This window comes from Schistocerca serialis, chromosome 3 (genome assembly GCF_023864345.2).
Source record: "Schistocerca serialis cubense isolate TAMUIC-IGC-003099 chromosome 3, iqSchSeri2.2, whole genome shotgun sequence".
In the NCBI taxonomy this organism is placed as follows: domain Eukaryota; kingdom Metazoa; phylum Arthropoda; class Insecta; order Orthoptera; family Acrididae; genus Schistocerca; species Schistocerca serialis.
In genome coordinates, this window is record NC_064640.1 from 578,666,917 (window position 1) to 578,690,936 (window position 24,020).

General features: G+C 40.5%; 1 protein-coding gene across 4 annotated transcripts in view; it reads right to left on the minus strand.

The window, feature by feature from the left end:
* LOC126470469 (syntaxin-binding protein 5) overlaps positions 1-24,020 on the minus strand; it is a 1,027,167-nt gene that overhangs the window by 491,005 nt on the left and 512,142 nt on the right. The gene's annotated exons all lie outside the window — the stretch shown is intronic.

The window sequence follows — 24,020 nt, forward strand, 5'->3', positions numbered from 1 at the left end:
ATAAGATTCGATCTTTGGCAATAGCTGACAGTCGGCAATACAAACCAAAACATTGCACCAAAACTAGTGTTCAGTTCATAGTGCTGTGAAATGTGGGGAAAATAACCGCAAATTGGCATTTATAAGAAGAAGAACAACACCAAAAATGCAACAGGAGCGCAATATGTAGAAAATCGTCCATGCAACCTGTAAGTACAGTTCCAAACATTACTTCATAATAGCGAAAACCAACCGGCAGAACTGTTTAGCCGACCGGAGTGGCCGTGCGATTCTAGGCGCTACAGTCTGGAACCGAGCGACCGCTACGGTCGCAGGTTCGAATCCTGCCTCGGGCATGGATGTGTGTGATGTCCTTAGGTTAGTTAGGTTTAATTAGTTCTAAGTTCTAGGCGACCGATAACCTCAGAAGTTAAGTCGCATAGTGCTCAGAACCATTTGAACCATTTGAACTGTTTATAACCTATAGGTACAGTGACCGAAATGTAAACTAAATAGCAAACATATGTACATATTCCAGGCCACTGAAGATGCCTTGCAGAAAATAAAGGCGAAACGCGTATGGCATGAAATTGTGTTTAATTCAGTTACTGTCAGACGGTCCATAAAGTAAAAATTCGCAATATAACTTAATATTCATCAACTATGTTTCCTACGGATAATGATCACGATAACGAATCGAGACTAATAATGAAACATTCTATATACTCTTAAGGATCATCTGAACATTTCATCTATATCTTACCTTTGCATTTTCGTAACAATGGCTTTTTGAGGGCGCATCCAGCAGCGGAAAAAACTTCCTATGCTTTAGATGCAATATATGATAACATCTAGCATGGAAATTACTCAAAGTTATTTCCGCTACTGGTTCCGAACCATAGATATTCCGAGGTGGAGTGGCTTGCGTGGGTGTACGATACAGATAGCCATAACGTTGGTGCAAACACTTTGGAGGGGTAAGGAGATGCCACAGAAATACTTGATTCCTGAAGAGAGGCAGCGTCCTTTTCAGAAGTTACAGGGATAACTGAACGCTACAACTGCCGTAAAGGTTGAATAAGAATCAATTTCCCGTCTAGTACTGCAGTGCAGTGCAGTCTGCAATGTTTTACGCTGATACTGCACGTTTCTTGCGTCGGTTATATTATTAACTAATCTCTGTATTACGTATAGTGTTAGTGATTTTAGAGGGCGTATCTGCAAGCTGCGTCGCCACTGACTGAAAGGATGCGCTGCGAAAGGAAGGTATAAGCTTGTGGAGCAGCTTGTAGGCGCTGCTTCTGACGTGAGACAGAAATAGTGGGGACTCATCAGCTCGCTCTTCAGTTTGCAGACTGACTATACTGCGAACTGTTGAAAGCAAGGGGAAATTACAGCCGTTAGATTTCCCGAGGATATGCAGCGCTACCGTATGGCTTAATGACGATGGCGTCCTCCTGAGTAAATGGCTCCGAGGGCCAAAATAGTTCCCCATTCGGATCTCCGGGCAGGGACAACTCAGGGGGATGCCGCTATCAGGCGAAACGGAACTGGCATTCAGTTGATTGGAGCGTGCAATGTTAGATCCCTTAATCGCGTACGTAGTTAGAAAATTTAAAACGCAAATAAATTCGTTGCAGTAAGAGACAGAAGTAAGTAGTGAAGTGTGGTGGAAGGAAGAACTGGACTTATGGTCGGTTGAGTACAGAGTTATAAATACAAAATGAATTAGGGGAAATGTAAGAGTATGTCTAACGATGTATAAGAAAGTAGGCATGCGGTTGAGCTACTACGAACAGCTTGGCCAAAGCATTAACGTAAACAAGACACGCAGCTAACGACCACCACTGTAGTACGTGTGCCATTTATCTCCTCAGACGATGAAGATATTCAAAGAATGGAGGGTGAGACAAAGTATACTATTTAAATAACTGAGGAAGACAAGAAGTAATTGTGGCTGAGTACAGGAATTCGATAGCAGGAAAAGGAAGACAAGGTAAAAAAGTAGGGGGAGCAAGGACTGGGACAGAGGAATGAACGAAGAGGCCACCTGGTAGAATACTGCACCGACATTATTTAATAATTGCTAATACTTGGTTTAAAAATTACCAAATTATGTTGCATAGATGGCAGAGACTTAGAAACAAAGTAACTTTTCACGCAAACTACATGATTTTAAACTGCGACATGTATCCAGCGGCAAATGTGGTTCAATATGATAGACATAAAACGCGCATCAATCTACACTACTGGCCATTAAAATTGCTACACCACGAAGATGACGTGCTACAGACGCGAAATTGAACCGACAGGAAGAAGATGCTGTGATATGCAAATGATTAGCTTTTCAGAGCATTCACACAAGGTTGGCGCCAGTGGTGACACCTACTACGTGCTGACATGAGGAACGTTTCCAACCGATTTCTCATACACAAGCAGCAGTTGACCGGCGTTGCCTGGTGAAACATTGTTGTGATGCCTCGTGTAAGGAGGAGAAATGCTTCCGACTTTGAGAAAGGTCGGATTGTAGCCTATCGCGATTGCGGTTTATCGTATCGCGACATTGCTGCTGGCGTTGGTCGAGATCCAATGACTGTTAGCAGAGTATGGAATCGGTGGGTTCAGGAGGGTAATACGGAACGCCGTGCTGGATCCCAGCGGCCTAGTATCACTAGCAGTCGAGATGACAGGCATCATATTCGCATGGCTGTAACGGATAGTGCAGCCACGTCTCGATCCCTGAGTCACCAGATGGGGACGTTCGCAAGACAATAACCACTGCACGAACAGTTCTACGGCGTTTGCAGCAGCATGGACTATCAGCTCGGAGACCATGGCTGCAGTTACCCTTAACGCTGCATCACAGACAGGAGCGCCTGCGATGGAGTACTCAACGACGAACCTGGGTGCACGAATGGCAAAACGTCATTTTTGCGGATGAATCCAGGTTCTGTTTACAGCATCATGATGGTCGCATTCACGTCTGGCGACATCGCGGTGAACGCACATTGGAAGCGTGTATTCGTCATCGCCATAGTGGTGTATCACCCGGTGTGATGGTATGGGGTGCCATTGGTTACACGTCTCGGTCACCTCTTGTTCGCATTGACGGCACTTTGAACAGTGGACGTTACTTTTCAGATGTGTTACGACCCGTGGTTCTACCCTTCAAAATGGCTCTGAGCACTATGGGACTTAACTGCTAAGGTCATCAGTCCCCTAGAACTTAGAACTACTTAAACCTAACTAACCTAAGGACATCACACACATCCATGCCCAAGGCAGGATTCGAACCTGCGACGTAGCGGTCGCGCGGTTCCAGACTGCAGCGCCTAGAACCGCTCGGCCACTCCTGCCGGCGTTCTACCCTTCATTCGATCCCTGCGAAACCCTACATTTCAGCAGGATAATGCACGACCGCATGTCGCAGGTCCTGTACGGGCTTTCTGGATACAGAAAATGTTCGACTGCTGTCCTGGCCAGCACATTCTCCAGATCTCTCAGCAACTGAAAACGTCTGGTCAATGGTGGCCGAGCAACTGGCTCGTCACAATACGCCAGTCACTACTCTGTGGTATCGCGTTGAAGCTGCATGGGCAGCTGTACCTGTACACGCCATCCAAGCTTTGTTTGACCCAATGCCCAGGTGTATCAAGGCCGTTATTACGGCCAGAGGTGGTGGTTCTGGGTACTGATTTCTCAGGCTCTATGCACCCAAATTGCGTGAAAATGTAATCGCAAATCAGTTCCAGTATAATATATTTGTCCAATGAATACCCGTTTATCACCTGCATTTCTTGGTATAGCAATTTTAATGGCCAGTAGTGTACAATTCGTTTATAATACCAACAGTTGACAAAAGTAAGTGCTTGGTCATGTTGCACTGTTGATGTTGTATTAGAAAGAGAGCGTATAAAAACGGCCGAGTGCGCCGGGTGTGGCTACTTCACTCCTTGACTTCACTTCTGTTCGGATTTCTGTTTCTGGCGGCAAGTTGACGACAACGCATCGATTCTGAGTGTTCGGCGGACTGTGGACTGTATGCTCGCAGTACTTTAAAATTTTGTGGATCTGACTGCGGTGAGATTACGGGAAATTTGTCAGTTCTCTAACATTCTGCTACAATAACTGGTGCGGAAATTTGCTGCATTTTGTGATTAAGTCTGGAGACCGGTACCTCAGCATTTGAACTTTGCCACTTTCTGGGCGACAAAGTGTGGGTGACAGCTTTCTGAAGTGTTAATGTGCATCTCAACTTCGACATTTTAGTGCACTGAGTGATTATAAAGCGGTAGTTGCAAGGTAGTTGGGTATCGACATTGATTAAATTCGGTTTAACGAAACCATTTGATTTAGTGAGACTGTTGTTGAATTCAAAATTCCAGACACTGAATGGGCTGCACATTAATGACAAACAATTTTCACAATCCAAGTTTAACTTTTGTTGTCTATAGTCTTTGTTTACGTACATCCTTGTTTGCGTTGTTTGTGAAAAATTTTCGCTATTTATTCTGAATTTTCAGGCAATTTGTAACTGCATTAGACTTGAAAAAACTAACTGGAACTACGTGCGATACCCTCTGAGATGCAAAGAAAATGGCCTAAGAGCCTTTCTTCCTTTTTTTTTAGGATAATACATTTGTCTTAAAGCTTAATCACGTTGGATTACGATTGCATATCCGGTAAGTTCACATACAATTATTTCTTGGTGAAAGTGTTCGAAGTCACCTTGCAGAAATTTTTTACAGTAACGACAACACTAACAATAATACAAGTACTGCGTCTTAGCCAGATCCTGAAGATATTTGTAGTGTACTTATTTCGAAAAGTATAAATTAATCCAAGCATCAGATTCGAAATTTCACATATAAATAGACCAGATCTTAAAATATATTTTTCAGTCCTGAAATAACTCAGAAAATATTAAAATGGTGTGACCGAACAAAGTTATTAGGCTAAGTACAACTTTCCAATTTCGAACTTCTTCATGAGATCGCCTTAACAAGATTTAATTTTCTGCTTGTTAGAATGCTTAGGATGAATCTCCTAGAGAGTGTAAACATCACTCTTGGCACATAAGAAAGCCGAAAAACCTCTTTGCTCTGTTAGCACTGACAACACTGCGCTAAGGCCGCTGCTCTCGGTCGCTAAAAGAAGGCCGCCGGCTACTGTATTGTTCTAGGTGAATGGTAATGCCTCAAATTTGGTATTCTCGGCACACTCTTGACACAGTGGATCTCGGAATGTTGAAGTCCCTACCAATTTCCGAAAGGGAATGTCCCATGCTTCTAGCTCCAACCATCATTCCACGTTAGACGTCTGTTAATCCCCGTCGTGTGTCGTAAATCTTTCACATGAATCATCTGAGTACAAATTACAGCTCCGCCAATGCACTGCCCTGTAATACCTTGTGTGCACGATAATAGTGCCACCTGAATATGTGCATATCGCATCCCCTGACTTTTATCACCTCCGTTTATGAAATTGTGAAAATTATGAATGGTGGTGAAAGTATATGCTCTGAATCGAGGAGTGGTCACGTGACCGAAACTTTAAATAAGCATGCAGGGTAGATCTCATAGTCTTCCATCTGTCGTCTCCGCTTTGTGTCGGGAGTTTTTTGATGAGGTATTATCGTCTTGCTTTCGTCTACAGTCTGTTACGTGAAGGGCAGTATGTACGCCGCAAATGTTACTTTCGTATAGCGGGATAGTGTGATAACCTGTAAATCTCGGAGCTCTGAGTTCAGTCTTCAGAGGCAGTTTAGTTAGTAACGATATCTCACTTGAGTGACTTCAGCATCTACTGTATGTCACTGCAGTTGAATACTTGTACAGAGGTATGGTTTTGTAGATTTATGTTGTGATGGACTTGAAATGATTTAGTGAGAAGAGTATTGATGGCTATAAAATTTAGATTCGCTGCGAATGATAAAGCTCATGCTAGCTAACGTTAAGATATAGTTCATGTTTTCGAGAGTTTATTGTATTCATGTACTTATAATTTAGATCATGCTGCCAGGTGTAAATGCTATTTCTGCACAAAGTAATTCCAACTTTTGCATTACGAGATATACTGAACAGTTATTCAATGAGTTATTTGTGTGTGACCACCATCCGGATGCGTTGTGCACTTCTGAGAAATAAAAGGGATTTATATCAAAGTTAAAATCAATGTCTTTTTAGTATTATTATTATTATTATTATTATTATTATTAGAGATTTCAATCAACTGATTTAACGTCAGTTCATTTTCATGAAACTATTCGCTACTGTGTGTCACTGCTGATTTACGTTTTTTATATAAATATTATTATGTTGAGCTGTTACGCTATAAAGCGACGGTGCACGCACGGTCAACCCCTATTGATGATAGCCACGCTCAAAGTTAATGGCCTCATTTTGCACGGACTTTGGCGGAACTTAGCCTATTACTGCGCCCTAATTAATTGTATCGGATAGGATACACGACGTAAGGAGTACGACCAAGACCACAGGATTAACATCGTAATTACCTTGAGAAGTTGCCACTGATTTACGCGATTAAATTTTTTTTTTCCTAGGTCGACACAAATAATATATTCGTTCACGTTTTTACTCCATCTTCATTATAAGAACAAAAAATCCTTTACGGATCCACTGCTATTTCTAAATCAAAATTTATTTTCATCGAGAAAGCTTCGATTGATTTCTAAATCTATCTGTATTACTGTATAATGAAATGTCGTTGTTTAACATTGTTACCAATAATCTCGAGAAGTACATGACCTAATTATTTCAAATTTTTACACGATACACTAATAAACATTCGGACAAACATAGTCCATATATTTGTTTATACGAAAAAGTTCATGTTTGCTGTTAAAAAGTCTTCGATACAGAAGATGCTGTGCTGTGAAAATGTGCGGTTTAGTTTCCTTTCCAGGAAAGTTATATTTATGGCTTATCGGCTCATGATTAGAATATTGCTACGGAATCTCAATCGTCTGAAACGTAGAATGTAGTTCCGTTACAAATAGGTCCTAATGTTTTGTAACTAACCACAGTGCTGTCTAACAATCCGCCCTTTCTCATTCGCTTGGAGTTTTTCATACGGTTGTGAAACTCATGCCGGGAACTCCCTGACGCAGCGTAGCAAACATTCTGGTTCCGATCGTACTTGAACGATTTTGTGACTTCATTATATGGTGTGTGGTCTAAAACGGCAGTTATATGAGCTACATATGATCTGGCACTTTTTTTTTTTTAATTGCTTGAAAGAAAGATGTTTTTCGTTAGTGTGTGAAGTATTTGTTTTTCCGGACTGCACTTATAAAGTACCCCGCTTTACCTGATGAGACAGTAGAAGTATCGCGTCCCTTACATTGTTGCCATAAGGCGCGTTTGTGACACTGCAGGTCCGGATATCAACGGAAGCGTAGTGCGTGGTACAGTTTTGTGGTTCAGTTATGTTCTATTTTAAGTGTTCTTGTGTTAATTTTCTGTAACAATGGAGATCCACAGTGATTCTGATATTGAAGCAGGCCCTTTTACTCTGAAAAAAAAAAAGTACAGTAAGAATTAGCAAGAGGGAACAGTGTTATAGACGGTCGTAAGACAATATTGTGGACTATAAAGACCGGTTGTCTTCAGATCTATCTCGGAAGCAAAGGGCAAAGGACATTTATGTCAGCGTGCCAATATATATAAAGACAAAACGAAAATCATGGGTTTTTTACTTGCTGTTCACAGTACTTCACACTTCCAGCAAAGTGAGTTGTGTTATTAGAGTTCGAAAGTCAGCGCACCCAGCACATATATTTTTGTTTTGTTTTTGCTGACACAATAAACCGTTCAGTGCTATGGAACATTTGCAATGCGTCATTAAACAAGTATTTTCCGGTTTTTCTACTACCAAAATAATGCCAGTCAACCAGATTAAAAACACAGCAATAATTACAAACATCACTCCACAAGTATCAGTAAGAGGAATTGACAAAATTCGTTCACCGAAAACTTTTATCTTAGCTGATGAATCCATCAATACAAGAGCTACGAATTGTTGCAGCGTTGTAGATAGGTATTTTGGGTTGGGTTGTTTGGGGGAAGAGACCAAACAGCGAGGTCATCGGTGTCATCGGATTAGGGAAGGATGGGGAAGGAAGTCGGCCGTGCCCTTTCAAAGGAACCATCCCGGCATTTGCCTGGAGCGACTTAGGGAAATCACGGAAAACCTAAATCAGGATGGCAGGACGCGAGATGGAAGCGTCGTCAGGTATTTTGACAAAGACACAAAAAGAATAGTGACGATGTTTTGTGAACTGGGTAACATTTTTGTACATGAAGAATATGACGAAACTGAAGACAGTGCTACAAGTGAAAACTGGTTTCGTTGTACCATTAACACTTTTGGAGAGCATAAAACTCCCCCTGAAAAGATTATTGGGTTGTATCTGCTGGGCCCAATGTAATAACAGGCTCAAGAAACTTTCTGACTGCTCACGTCAGTCAAATATATTCAGATATTGTGGTGATTAAGCGTGTGTGTGTGTGTGTGTGTGGGGGGGGGGGGGGGGGGGGGGGGTTGGGATGCATCATTCAATGGATCTGCGCATTAAGTAAGCATCCAGATGTCTGACCTATTACTGTGGAGATCTGATCCAGATATCTAAGTGTATGTAAGCTACCTAGCCTTTGCAGAGCAGTATCAATACGTCAACATGTTACTGCTTTACACCGATCGACGAAATCGGAAGCAGCGTGCAGAAATGACGCCAGATGCCTAACATAGAGGCAAAGTTTCCTGATAGTGAAAAAGAGACATTAACTTTCCAGTATTAATTTCTGGACGAAACATTAAACTGTCTTTTTTGTAAATAGTGGAGCACAGTTGGGCAGATTCTGATTGACATGTTTAGTTATGTTCAGTCTATAATTGCAACAGGCTTTTTGCTTAAAATTAACTTTGTACAGTCTATCTGCTCTCAATATCGGCAAGGTGAAATGAATGGACGTAATGGGAATTAAATCAATAAATATGAAATGAAAAAATAGCAGTGAAATCACGCTCACAAATGCTAAGCTACAACGTAATATCAATGAAGTCAATTTATTTGATTCACATTCCTTGTGGCAGGCTAAGTCACGGTCTTCCATCATATCTGTTCCTCTGGTGCCTACTGCAGAATGAAAAACAAGTTTGTTCGGATGTAACAGGAGGAATAACAGTGCCAATGAAAGTCTGAGTGGAGCTCAAAGCACTGTTCACGATGGCCAAATGGTCAAGACGACTGCTCACGAAAAGCACGAAATTAGGATTCTAATTCCAGTCTGGCAGATATTTTTTATGTTACTACACCAGTACATTGATCAAGCAGTAAAGGAACTGCTGTTTCGAGGCCTTGCTCCTACTGAGCCAGAAACCAACAACACAGACGCGTCATGCAGGCACGGACCTCGCAGGGGACTGCTCTTCAGACGATAGACGAGGTACGGTTGTGTTCTGCCCAGCCATCAGGTGGCAACCCAAGCTCCACCGTATGTCACTGCGTCACTGACCAGCAGACATTTTCTTCAACGAGCACCACGTAATCAAATGTAGTATCTACGGTATCCTGGTGCCCGGGCTACACTCGGGCAGTTCACTCTGAATGAGTTTCCTGGGCAAGGATCCGATTGTAAAAATATTCCTATGATAAAGATCTCAATCCGGAGCTACGACGATGATGATGATGCCGTCCACGTCGACCTTCGCCTACAATAGCTCCCAAATATGGACCTACACCATTCGTGGCCTCTTACACAGAAGAGAAGTGGCTTCCTACACTGTGATCAGCCATTACATTTTGTAATATTTCTCTGTTTTTCCTTCAGCAATACACCGGACTTCAGCTTTTGCGCGTCCCTTTAGGACTTTGTGGCACGCTTAGTGTACGGGCATTGGAATTTGGAACTTTCAACTTACTGTGACATTTACAGGCCTTCAGCCTTGAGGTATTGTTACCGTTCTTTCAATATTCAAAAAAGTGTCTTGTTTTCTATTATTATGTTGCAAAGTAACTCCGTCAGAAAAGATTTTTATGCGTGTTTTAACGAATTTCATTTTATACCCCGGTAGTTTTACTATGCCGCCTTCGGCGGACACATTAGAAGCCATAAAAAAATTTGAAGAAGCAATCAAAGTTCAGGGAGAAAAATGAAAACTGTGAGGTTTACCGATGACAAATTTGTGGTGTCGTCCATTGTTACACACACCACGCCAGACAATCAATACCGATATTTAAAAATTGCTCTGAGCCCTATGGGACTTAACTTCTGAGGTCATCAGTCCCCTAGAACTTAGAACTACGTAAACCTAACCAACCTAAAGACATCACATACGTCCATGCCCGAGGCAGGATTCGAACCTGCGACCGTAGTGGTTGCGCGGTTCCAGACTGTAGCGCCTAGAACCGCTCGGCCACCCCGTCCGGCAATATCGATATTCAACAGATGGCAAGAAGAGCAAGTGCCCGTACAGATAACCACAGGCCAGCCGAGCGGTGCGGTGCGGTGCGACCAGCTTCCAATAGAAGACTATGGAGAGGACAACGCAGCCAGGTAGCGCATTCAGTGGGGACCTCCGCGACGCTATTTACATACAGCGGCGAGAGTCTGGACTCAGTCTTGTGTTAGTCCTTGAGCCAGCTTCCTGGAGTTCTTGCAACACTTCAGTTACTGTGTTCCTAGTATACGTCAACTGGTTGGACTTCCAACTGCTCCGAAAATTAATTATGGATTGGACTCCACTGCAGTACAAGCCACCAAGAGTAGAGTGCTCACGCACCCCGTCCCTGTATTGTCACAGATTTAAGTATACTTATGTATTAAAGCTGCTTGTGTTCCCATAACCCATGTCCTGTCTGTCTACCTGCAAGGGGGGGGGGGGGTCCTCTCTCACAGCTGTGGAGCTCCATACACAAATTCTGTCAGAGCCAGTACAGAACTTAGAAGAACACTGTATCTGAATAGGTAGTGTCTTGAAAGAAGGATATGAGATGAACGTCAACAAAAGTGAACAAGGGCAACGGGATGCAGACAAATCAGTTGATACGGAGGCAATTAGATTACGAAATAAGACTCTGAAGTGGTAGATGAGTTTTGCGAATTGGGCAGCAAAATAACTGATGATGGTCGAACTAGGGAAGATATAAAATGCACACTAGCTATAGCGAGGAAAGCAACTATATAAAAAAAAGAGTAACTTGATATTATCTAACATAAATTTAAGCGTTAGGAAGTCTTCTCTGAAGATATTTGTATAAAGTGTAGCCTTTTACATTAGTGAAGGAGAGAATAGAATCATTTGAAATGTGGTACTACAGATAGGTAGATCGAATATCTAATGAGGTACTGATCCAAAATGAGGAGTGAAAGGGATCGGCTGAAAGGACATATCCTGAGGCATCAAGCAGTCATCAATTTAGTATTGGAGGGAAGTGTATGGGGCAAAACTGTAGAGAGAGACCAAGAGATGAAGACAGTAAGCAGGTTGAAATAGAAGTGAGTTTCAGTAGTTATTCGGAGATGAAGAGGCTTGCGCAAGATAGACTAGCGTGGAAAGCTCCATCAAACCTGAAGAAGAAGAAGAAAATCAACATGCATCTGTGTTTCGTGACATCTACCGGATGGTAACATGGCACTGACCTGTTCGTAACACGCATATCAACAACACTGCGCAAAGAATTGTGCTACGGTCGTTTACGAGACTAATGTTTGGATGATGGCATTGGCCGTTCTGCTAATGATAGCTTACTACTAATTGCCTTCCGTCTCATTTGCACGATTCTTTCAACGAGCTACTCCTTTCTATGGGGTCAACGTCTACAGCACAAGATATAAAATTGCTTCTAGTCTGTCTCTGAACTCTGACTTAATGAACTCAACGTCGTGGATTACACAAATTTCCCATAAAATTTCGTATTTTTGGTATTTAGTAAACATTTTGTGCAGGACAGTGTATACTAAAAAACACGCTAAGCTTGACTCTGAATTAGTTTGCAGGTGATGATGGGAACGTAGTTCAACAGATGGTACAGTACCCGTTTGAAACCGCTGAGAGAAATGATTTTGTAAAATGTTCGTCCGATACAATGACGGATAGTTATGTTTGTTGAAAGTTAAACATAATATATGCTACTATACTAGACCACTCAACCTTTATTTTGACAAAATAAAACATGGTGGAAGATTGTTCAACTTACATCGCTGTCGTGGTTTTGTAGCCACAGCACTGTATTTTAACGCTTTCGTTTAAACCTAAGCAAAATTTAGTAGCAAGTCCATATTAAACGAACACTTATTGATTCAGCGAGCTTAACCTTGTATTTATAAAGCATCTTCCAGCTTCAATCAAACTGCTGGTATTATGCAGAAAACCGGTTCCTGTGAGTAGGTATATTGTATTATGTGTGCTATTATGGCATGTACTTTCTGGATATGACAGGCTAGGGGAGTGTTTTGTCTCTTTAATTGCGGATATAGAGTAGCAAACACAAATATGTATGTGGCTGCTACCGTACTGTCTTGACACTTATTGACACATCTCTTCTTTCCAGCATAAACTTCCGTACGCTTTCAGAAGAGATCAGACGAAACGCATGTGACTAAAAAGTTTAATCGCGCAGTGTTGTTTTCTTTCAGAATAGCCATTCCGTTTCCTACAACCGCAAATTAGCAGTAATGTAACGATAGCAAACAGTCGTACGTCCTTTTAAGTAAGTCGGGATAGCGGTTATCGCTAAAACAACCGGTTTTCGGTTATATCGTTTTTTTTTTCGGACAACAGTTTAACTTGTCTGTTAAAACCGTTCAAAATAATGTTTTATTCCTGTCATTTCCTGTAATAAATGAGGAATTGAACAAAGATAAAAAAAATTGTTTCTCTCAGTTTCAAGGTACATAGAATCAGTATACTAAGTAGGCAAATGAAAGGAGACTTAGTCCGTCCACCGTTCGTTGCTTTTCTCGAAAAACTGGTAAGTGGCTGAACACTAAAAAATCTCCAGTATTCTCCCATTGATTCTAATTTTTGAGACTTTGCTCAGAGATCATGTTGTAATCGGTGACCATACCACTATGTATTGTGGCATCACGAATAGTCAGTGCCAATGTATGAAAACTGAGGTTGAAGAACTCTGTTTCTCGTGTTAATTTCTCTGTTTAGAAGGGCTACAAGCAGATAAAGGCACGTTATGTGCACACAGACAACAGATCAGCTACATTCTATTTTTCTTGTATGCTATGAATGTCAAGACTGGTTAAGTTTTTAAATTATTACTGTTACCACAATTTCATTCCTCTTTATTATTTCATAAAAATGACATACAAACCTTGAATCTTTTACAGGAAATGAAGCATTGTAGTTCATTGCTATGTCACTTCGTAAAAATATTTTTAGGCTAGGGTTGGTGCCATTCTGCAATACAATGGCTGCCCAGCAGCAACAAGGAGAAGCTACAGTATAGACCAGGTGAGAGCAAATCTGGCACACTGCAGGTACACGCGTACCTTAAGCCACGACACACGGCAACAGAGACATTTCTATTCCATCAATGCTGCACCAATTCATATGCCACGTGTTTTTCCTCATTTCTGTCGACATTGTTATTAAAATAGCACTGATCGCTTTCCCCATTTTCTATAATAATGCAACAGTTCGAGCCAATGCAAATTTTACGAATAAAAATTACTTCCTTTTTAGAAAAAAAGGTTTATTTAAAAACTAAAAAAAAATTTGTTCATTGCTATCAAACAAATTCCAAAAATACCGGTTATTCAAAACTAAAATAACGGTATCGGTTTTAATGATCGGTTTTTCCCATCCCTTTAAGTAAATAAGGGGTAACACCTCACATTTGACGAAAACTACTTTAAACAGCGAAATTCCCATCAATATTTTGTATTCGATTTCACTGTCTTGTCAATATACTCATGCCTTCGTGTGTATTTAATTGATGCACGTACACTATTCGAAACTGTATGGCTGCACCTGTAAAAAAATAAAAAACGAAGTATGATGATCATTCTGCTACTTCAGTTCTCACCTGACGTATCTCAGATACATCGCGTGTGGTGTGTTAATGCTTTACAATTGATCAGCAAGAGTCAAATGCTGTGTAAATAAGCTATTTCAGCAAAAAGAATTTCAATGATGAAGCAACTTTTTTTTCTTTTTACGGGATGAATATACCGCATATGTTATTTTTTGATGTATTTTGAATCATTTAAATACAGTGGACATTTCACATAAAACGCTTGTGTTCACAGTTAGTTCAAAAGTGAAGTGGGAACTACAGGAAAGTGATAAAGAGGACAAAGTCCATTTGGAGAAAAGGGCAGGGGAGCTCAGTATGCACAGGCAGACATCTCATTAGCTGGAGTCTGCACTCTGTGGTAATGACAGATCGAGATAAGGCATACAGGGTCCACTGCGAATGGTCGGCGCAATACATTTTCCACCTCCGTACGCCGTTACCATCTCCGCTCAAACTCAATAATATTAGACCGACTCCACTGAATGTTAATGAGCCGCTCGACATTAAAGCAGAACCGCTCAGCCATGAAGTAGGCGGACGTGCCACTTTTAAGACGCATGCCGTTCGCGATGAAGCGCCAAGAAAGGCACACAATTTTTAAGGCTTGTAAATTGAGTATTTAAATGGATACCACCACGGCTTTGCCTGTCTTTCCTGCCGTTATCTGTCGCTTAAATTACAGAAGTATACTGCGACGGATAGCTTACAATGCAGTGCGCAACTTTATAACAGTCACGAGAAGATAATGCAGATTCAACAATAAACAGAGTTATCGAAAAAAGTACTTTGAAATAAAACCAATGTATGTATGTCAGTAAGAAAAAACAATTGCATAAATACACCCACAAAAAACGGTAAATTGCTGTATATAAGACAAAACCAATATTGTAAAAAACCTGTGTGCGTCATCAGAAACAAATAGCTTTCTAAGTGAAAGAAAACGTATCCCAGTACAAAATTTTACTGCATTAAATTTCCTACAAATGTGGCCTTTTCATGTTTTCTGTACGACTAATCGTTTGCAGAAATCGAGAGAATATGAAAATCTCACATGTGGTTTTTGAAGTCGACACAGTTTGCATAAAACACGTAGGTAGGGTCAGCTGAACCGCCCTGTGTATCTGACACAGTTCAAGGGCCCACAACTAGAACTATGTAGCAAGCATAGGAAGTTGAGTGAAACAGGGCAGAAAGAGAATGAATCTCCGTTAAGAAAAGTAACAGAAAGATAGCCATACTTCCCTGAATTCAAGTGAAAAGGATTGAAAGAAAAGGAGAATTTCCCCAATTTAGATAGTCACACAGCCACAGTTTGTTGACTTGTGATCGCTGTCGTGAGAGCATACGTCGAGTTTACATTGTTTAAATTAACTCATTGTTGCAGTTGTGAGAGTTTGTTGCTGTAGTAGTGTTTAAATCAGTTGCGTGACACACGAATCTCTCTTATTTTCGAACAACAAAATTATTGCGAACAACGTATTTTTAGTAATAAACCTTAATTTATTATATCACTTATTATTTCCAAACCCTTTCACTATAGAATTATTGTTTATAACAAAACTGAATCTCTCCCAATGATGCACAGACCTTGAATGAAGAGGCCTGTGAAACTGAACTAGTTATATGGGATGATAAGGCGGAGAAGCAGCTCGAATCTTATTGGTCCAGAGAGCATGGACTTGGGTTACCCGTCATTTCAAGGTGCTCTCATTAGTTCAATAGTTTCCCACTGATTTTATAAAACGTGACCAGTACCGAGTTACGTCATGACCTAGTCCACTTGCCTAAGGTGGGTTGGTAGTGAGGGGTTTCGTCTAAATGACCTTGATAAATTCCCCAGGGGGAGGGGAGGGACCTTGAATACATACCGCACAAGCGTGTAACCCGACATGAGAAGTACTTGTAAGTGACCTTGAGATAGATCGTTATCTGGCTAGAATATACCCGTAACCTACTGCTTACCACCGGAAGTGTCCCCCTTAAAAACGAGGTATCAGTCCCTTTAAATCCCGTTATCTTGAGGTGACCGTCCCTTTAAATCTAGAACCTGTCCTGATATCCTAATCCCCACACTAAACAGATAAGTGAGCGCTCTCCTGGAACACAATCTAGATTTAATTTAACAGGAAACGCTATTCATGTGACCACAGACCACACAACTATTTCCATCGTCACAAGTTTTGATGACTTCTATATAAAAAGACGATGTTGTTGGTAAATATACGGCCACAGCTCCCTATTTAAGCAATGAACTACATACTCGGATATCGTTTTACCTTCCTCAGTATAATCCTCCTATGTTGGAGACGGCTCCTTAATCCGCTTCATAGGGCGGAAAGCTGCTGACTTCGCCAGTTTTGCGTGAGGCATGAAACGTGAAACACCTTACCTTCTATTATTGATTTCGTCCTGATTCGTCCAATTTTGGCCTGTTTTACAGATAGCACCACGCCGGCAACACTACCCTTTAAAAATATACCAACCTGAATCACTTCTACGCATTCTACACATGAAGTCAGCTGAGTAATTACGTCTAATTATCTCACATCCGTAATACCATGAGACGACTGATTGTCCTGCTAGGTTTGGACGGAACGATAGGGAATGGGAAGGTCACAGACCATACCCTACTCAAAGGAACATCATGGCCTCTTTCTCGATCGATTAAGCGGTTTGCGGAATACACGGAATATATCCCAAGGGTGGGCGGGGGTGAGTGGCTGAGTTGTAGTTGATGCTATTGCATTATATGAAATGAGAATTGATTTGCAACTCTAGCAGCATGTTGTGGTACAGCATAGATCGTCCCAAAGTGTGATTGGATGACCTGTGTCAGTTACGAACTTTATACTTTTTTTTAAATTTGTTTGTAGAACTTTGTGATGAAACGCGTTAATGTTTTTCCTTAGAAACTGTATGTGACTGCTGATGCTCCCAGTGAAAGCATTTCCGTGTTTCAATAACTTTCAGGGGAACCAGACCACACGACCGCCATAAGCTGCATCGTCAGTGAGACTGATTGTGTAGGTGGATAATCTGTATGGATTAACAACCTTTTTTCTACGCTGTAGCTGAAACGGCTAATTTCTGGACGAGTAATTCGATAAGGAGAGTTCAAGCTCATTTTACAACAAGATCTTGCGTACTCCAAATAAATATTTTAAGTATACATTTTGCTTTCTCTTTGCATGGTGCTGCCAGAACTGCTTTATCCAACGCTTGTTTTAAATGTGATACTTCACTAGCGCAATGTGAGGATGTATTAACGTTCTAAGACAATACTTACAATGTTTTATATCTCGTGGCAGTCGCAAACAAAAATCGTCGACGTAACTGAAAAAAGGGTATTTCATAAACAATGCCTATCTGGCTCTTGTTAACAGATTCTCTCTGGAATCTAAAGTGGAGAAGATTATGAAAGTTCTCATCAAAATAAAGGATTTCTTCAGCACGGCCCGCTCTCCCGCATCTGAGAGGGGGACGCTGCTTCAAGTTAGAATAAAGCCCATCGAAGGACTTCATAAATGCCTGTCGCCGATATTAATCCAGCGGAAAATGTATTCCCTATTCATTCCTCAAGCGGTAAAAGTGTACGAAAACTTTTCCATCGCGGGCGATTGTCGTTCTATACGGCTATGGAAATCCCATTTTCCATTAACGGCCTTTGTTTTCTTCTTAATCCTTCGCGAAGTAACACAAAGTTCTATTTTTCGCAACTGTTTTACTGCGAACACTTTCCGAAACGATCTCACCAGGGTGGCTGAGAATAATTGACCGCATCTGATCATGTGATTAACCATTCAGCTTTGGTGTCATTATTACACATAGCTTTTATAGTCACAGTTAGGACTCATTTTGCATAGGAATCAGAGTCCGCGTTAAGCCCTTTATAGAAATGCATTGCTGGTTAAATGGATTTCATTTTCTTTTTCAACTTTCCAGCATAATGTAATACTGTTGACAAATTATTTTGCAAAAAGAAAAAAAAAAGGACGCATCACGACACGAGGATGGGTATGTGGAACAATACATACGGAAAGAAATTAATTTGCAGCAACAATGTTATCGCAACTAACAACTCAACTTTAAAACAAAACTTGCATACAATGATAAGATGTGTAATAAATAACCACTGCCATTAACACTATATTTTAATTAGTTATTTTCATGTAAACATCAAATGTGTTAACTATTTTCATGATCATACACGAATTTGTACGTAATTTGAGTCTACTGAATCACAGAATACATATGGTGGATTACGGCATAAAAAGCTAAATCCGTAAAATCGAGCATACCAGTTAAATATATGGTCGTTGATAAATATGGTTGCATCCTGAACGAATATGATGCCTGTTCAAAAATTAAATCTGATGATTCAATGGCTTGACATGCGCCGTTAGCTTCTAGACACATACTGTTCGTACGTTGTCGCCTAAAACAAAGTGTAACTACTACTGTTCGTACAAAGAAATGTGAGAGAAGGAAGTACTTTCCTTCTTCGCTTTACGGAACGGTTGCCGTGTGCAATAACTCTGTGAATTTGTGCAAGATGTGAGAACTCAAGCCTGCATTCTTACGCAGTTTTTTTACGTACTTCATCAGGCTTATCATAATGATTCATAATGCGAAAATCATTGGGCAACATTAAAGCAGGCGCCTTAAAGGACACAGTTTGCACTGTTTTAGAATTGCTATAGACTCTCAGAAATAGTATTATTATCTGATCCAGAATCGAAAGTCGGATAGTAAAGTTAGTGGTACATTTAGGCAAATTTTTTGTGTATGAACCAATAAAGCAATATACAACAAATATGTATACTTTCTCACGTGGAATTTTCAAATGCCCTCTATAATCTGAATGATGGAAGTCATATAAGGAGCAAGAGAATTCATAATGGGATATATCATTCGAAGCAAAAAAGTATGAGCGTTAAAACGTATACCTTAAGAGCTATGTCCACTTTTTCAGTAGAACAGATGCTTCACAGTAGCTAAGATGGACACGTGCTCGTCACTCTTAAAGCATGCATTTTACTAGAGAATTTTGCTTCGAATGATTGTTCCTGTCATGCACGTGAATATTAACCTTTCCTCCTGGGACACACAAATATAACTCCAACTAATGTATAGGTTTTTATTTATCTACATATACGTCGGAGCGAAAGGTTCATTTTCAGAGTGTGAAACACCCGATTATCGTTAGACTAAAAAAAAAAGTTCAGATGTGTGTGAATTCGTAAGGGAGCAAACTGCTGAAGTCATTGGTCCCTAGACGTACACACTGCTTTAACTGTAACTTATGCTAAGAACAACACAAACACTCACTCATGCCCGAGGGAGGACCCGAACATCCGGCGGGAGGGGCCGTGCAGTCTGTGACATGGCGCCTCAAACCGGGACTCAAGCAATACGGAGGAAATTGACCATGAAATAACAGTGGTGTCATTTTCGCATTTTTTCGCTGCCCGTTTTCCAACTAAGTCTTATACAGCTTATCCTTTCTTTTTTAACAGTATAATCTCATTAAGATGCAAAAGCTTTACGAGGCCATGACAACGCTTCAATTCAAACTTTTAAATGCTGAACATGGAGTTTTCGCTCCGGAACATGTGTAAGTAAATAAAAGGGGTAACGGGGTGGCGATGCGAAGGGCATCCAGCCAGCCGTTAAACTGACCAGGCCGAACCCGTTAAATAACCCTGCCGACCGTGCGGCGATATGAAGCAAAGGCACAAGATGATGATGACGACGACGACGACGACGACGACGACTGGGCGTTGTTTAATACTGACCTCTGTCGTCCTAGAAGTGGGGACACTGTTCGGCCTACACGTCCCAAGACTTATACTGTCCCAATTCATTTCAACAGCCCACAAAATCCTGACGTCTTATTTCTATATTACAGCTACCGGACTCTTCATGTGCAGTTAATAATACTTTTATATTTCCCTCTGAAATTTTTGAAGTATGTACATATCTTTAGTCAACATTCATTATTTTATAGGAACGTAAAGCGAAATATTTTATTAATTTCTTATTGCTGTTGCAGTGTTCTACAAGTTGCCCGAGACTGGACTTATACAGCTACTTTTCCTCAGTGTTACAGTTTCTAAAATGTTCAGGGTTTTTCAGTATTGTGAATTACGTCAAAACATCATCATATTGGATACATTTATGCAGACGGACTGCACACACATGATTCACATTAAATAAAGAAAATGTTGACTAAGTTTATCTACAGTCCCCGTTTCACGTTGCTGCCGACCTGACAAAAGCAGCGATAAAAATCTAGAAATCAAGATCTCATAAATACGTTATGCTTTAAACAGTTTAATAATGTAGTATAACGATTAGAATTCACTTTCTTCGTTGTTTACTTATTTTCCAAAAGCGTTCCAAATGTTTAACATTAAACTTCCCTCAGAATTAATAAAAAAAATTCAATTTCAAATTTTCATTGTTATCTACTGTAAATATGCTCTATTATTGATTAAAAATTACAATCTCGATCTCTCTACTCAACGAAAAGTAGAGATGCAATACGCATATTCAAACATAACTTTGCAGCATAATTAATCTTTCGGAATAATATTGGGCGGAAACATCTCTAAAATATTCGATACGTCGCGAAGCGAGTAGAACAAAACCAGTATCGGAAACAGCGCTTATTCAGGCGGCCGCAGTTAGCGGTAATGTTACTTGCCTCTGAACATCAATGTTGCATGTTCGGTTTGCCTCTGTGAAGGTTATTTTTAATTCCTGATGGGGAACATGCGTGCGCAGAGAAATACGACAGTTTGCTTTCGTCTCTACTGGGAGGTTAGTCTGTCTCTCTAGTCACGAATGTACGCAGTCCCACCAAGAGACTTCGTTCACTAGATATCGCAGCTAACAATGTTTTCAGGAGAAGATAGCACGCTCCTTTTAAATTGTCTTTCCTGTCGATGGACACGGTCTAAATTACGATATTCCAAAACGCAATTGTAAAAATTAGTGTCAAGATAACATAAATGAAAGGGACTTACGGGAGCTAACACAAAAGTGTATAATTCGAAAGACGATGATTATTTTAGTGGTTGTGTCAAACCATTTTAGAACAGTTCATTGGCACACGGAACGAACACAAGTAATGCCAAGGTGTTGCAGGTCATGTGGAGAAGGGTTGAAATGGGTATAATATTTCACATCTTAGAAAAAATTTTATCAGTCCTGTGCACTTTTTTCCAACCTAAGGTGTCTTAAGTTGACAGTTTAGACACAAATGATTCAATCACAGTGTGAAAAGGAAGCTAAGCGAAAATTCAGATCGTCGATTTAGCTGGTTTTCAATTGGATAAAATGTCAATACACATGCTCTGAGCTCTGGAGAACAGGGTTTTTTGATTTTCCCACTGACGGACTGGAATCAACTTTTCTCAGTGTCACATTCTACTCTTAATTAAAAAATTAATTGCGTGTTTCACGAAAACTCGCTGTGTCTATGAAAATCAATTCTGTATGCTTCAATTATAAGTTCACCATCCGTTTTACTTAACTAAATGTGACTATGGAGAAATGCTTATCTTCGCCAAGTTCAATCGATTAACCTATCAACCGCCGATAAATAATTAACACGGCACTTTTTGCTCATGTTTCGATTAATTTATTCTCTCATTTCATTTACCAGGCCTTTTAAACAAACGATCTAATGAAGGAAGAATATCACGGTATATTTAGTAATTTCAATTTCTGTCAATGACTTTCCCATGCAAGTAATCTATGCCACTTTTATACAAATTGACTTCTACAGTCTTAACATGACGTGGAAACTTAACCTTGTCCATGTTGCATCACAACTGCTGTTAACAGTCTCGCAGAGCGTGAATATGCGCTGTAACGTAACAATGGAATGGCCCATAAACCTGTAAGGGCTGAGTTCGAATACTTAATGAAAACAGCGAAATATGGGTTACTGGCGCAACACTTATTACTACCGAGGCACACACATTGCGACATTACGTCTCTCATTAACATTTGAATGAAAACACTCCTGCGGTTTTCCCGGTGAGATATGGACGCATCAACTAGCGAGGCAAACGAGCACGAACAGTTGGGAAGCGAAAGGCGCAACTGTTCTACTCTGGATAGGAGTCACGTCTCCTCCTTACGCCCTGAAAGATACCTCTGATGATCTACGAAAAACTTTCCGAAAACAATCAGGCTCTGCATTAAGCCAGTGAAGTGACTGTAGCATATGTGTGAAATGAAACAACGATGAACAGTACTCTAGATAGCGTAACAAATTAATTAGTAATCTCTCTTTCTCAAAACGAAAGTACAGCTGATGGAAATATTACTATGGACGTAAGTGTAGTGCATGAGTAAGCAACGACGTTAGCATGTAACTAGTTTTACCAAAAATACAACTTTGCTTTTTTTCCCCATCACAGAACAGGGCCAACTAGCTTGTTATAAGGGTACCTACAATTTAACGTAGAATGTACATCTACATCTACATGGATACTCTGCAAATCACATTTAAGTGCCTGGCAGAGGCTTCATCGAACCACCTTCACAATTCTCTATTATTCCAATCTCGTATAGCGCGCGGAAAGAATGAACACATATATCTTTCCGTACGAGCTCTGATTTCCCTTATTTTATCTTGGTGATCGTTCCTCCCTATGTAGGTCGGTGTCAACAAAATATTTTCGCATTCGGAGGAGAAAGTTGGAACTGGAATTCTGTGAGAAGATTCCGTCGCAACGAAAAACGCCTTTCTTTTAATGCTGTCCAGCCCAAATCCTGTATCATTTCTGTGACACACTCTCCCATATTTCGCGACAATACAAAACGTGCTGCCTTTCTTTGAACTTTTTCGATGTACTCCGTCAGTCCTATCTGGTAAGGATCCCACACGGTGCAGCAGTATTCTAAAAGCAGACGGACAAGCGTATTGTAGGCAGTCTCCTTAGCATGTCTGTTACATTTTCTAAGTGTCCTGCTAATAAAACGCAGTCTTTGGTTAGCCTCCCCCAGAACATTTTCTATGTGTTCCTTCCAATTTAAGTTGTTGGTAATTGTAATACTTAGGTATTTAGTTGAATTTACGGCTTTTAGATTAGAATGATTTATCGTGTAACCGAAGTTTAACGAGTTCCTTTTAGCACTCACGTGGATGACCGCACACTTTTCGTTATTTAGGGTCAACTGCCACTTTTCGCACCATTCCGATATATCTTCTAAATCGTTTTGCAGTTTGTTTTGGTCTTCTGATGACTTTATTAGTCGATAAACGACATCATCATCTGTGAACAACCGAAGACGGCTGCTCAGATTATCTCCAAAATCGTTAATATAGATAAGGAACAGAAAAGGGCCTATAACACTACCTTGGGGAACGCTTCTGTTCTTCTGTTTTACTCGATGACTTTCCGTCAATTACTACGAACTGTGACATCTCTGACAGTAAATCACGTATCCAGTCACATAACTGAGACGATATTCCATAAGCACGCAGTTTCAATACGAGCCGCTTGTGTGGTACAGTGTCAAAAGCCTTCCAGAAATCCAGAAATACGGAATCGATCTGAAATCCCTTGTCAGTAGCACTCAACACTTCATGTGAATAAAGAGCTCGTTGTAAACTACCTTCTTATTCATGTAAGTACACTGATTAACGATTAGAAAAAATTCCAACCCCAATGAAGGACTGAACCCCGTAATTTTAGCCTACGCGTAAAGAAACAAATTCACTAGAAATATTAAAGCGATTTCTGTAATGCTTCCTGTGCTTCTGTTCTACGCCGGCGAAGGTTACAAACCCAATGCTCTGGGTTTCAGTCCTCAGCTGGCGATGGAAGTTATATGAATAACCAGTTGGTTCGAATTCTGTGTTTAATTGCAGGTCTCCCATATAACAAGCCGTGTGATCCAGTTCTCCGATGGAAGCAAATGAACTAAATATACTCTTTAAAAGAACTATAAACTGCAAGGCAAAGTGCCC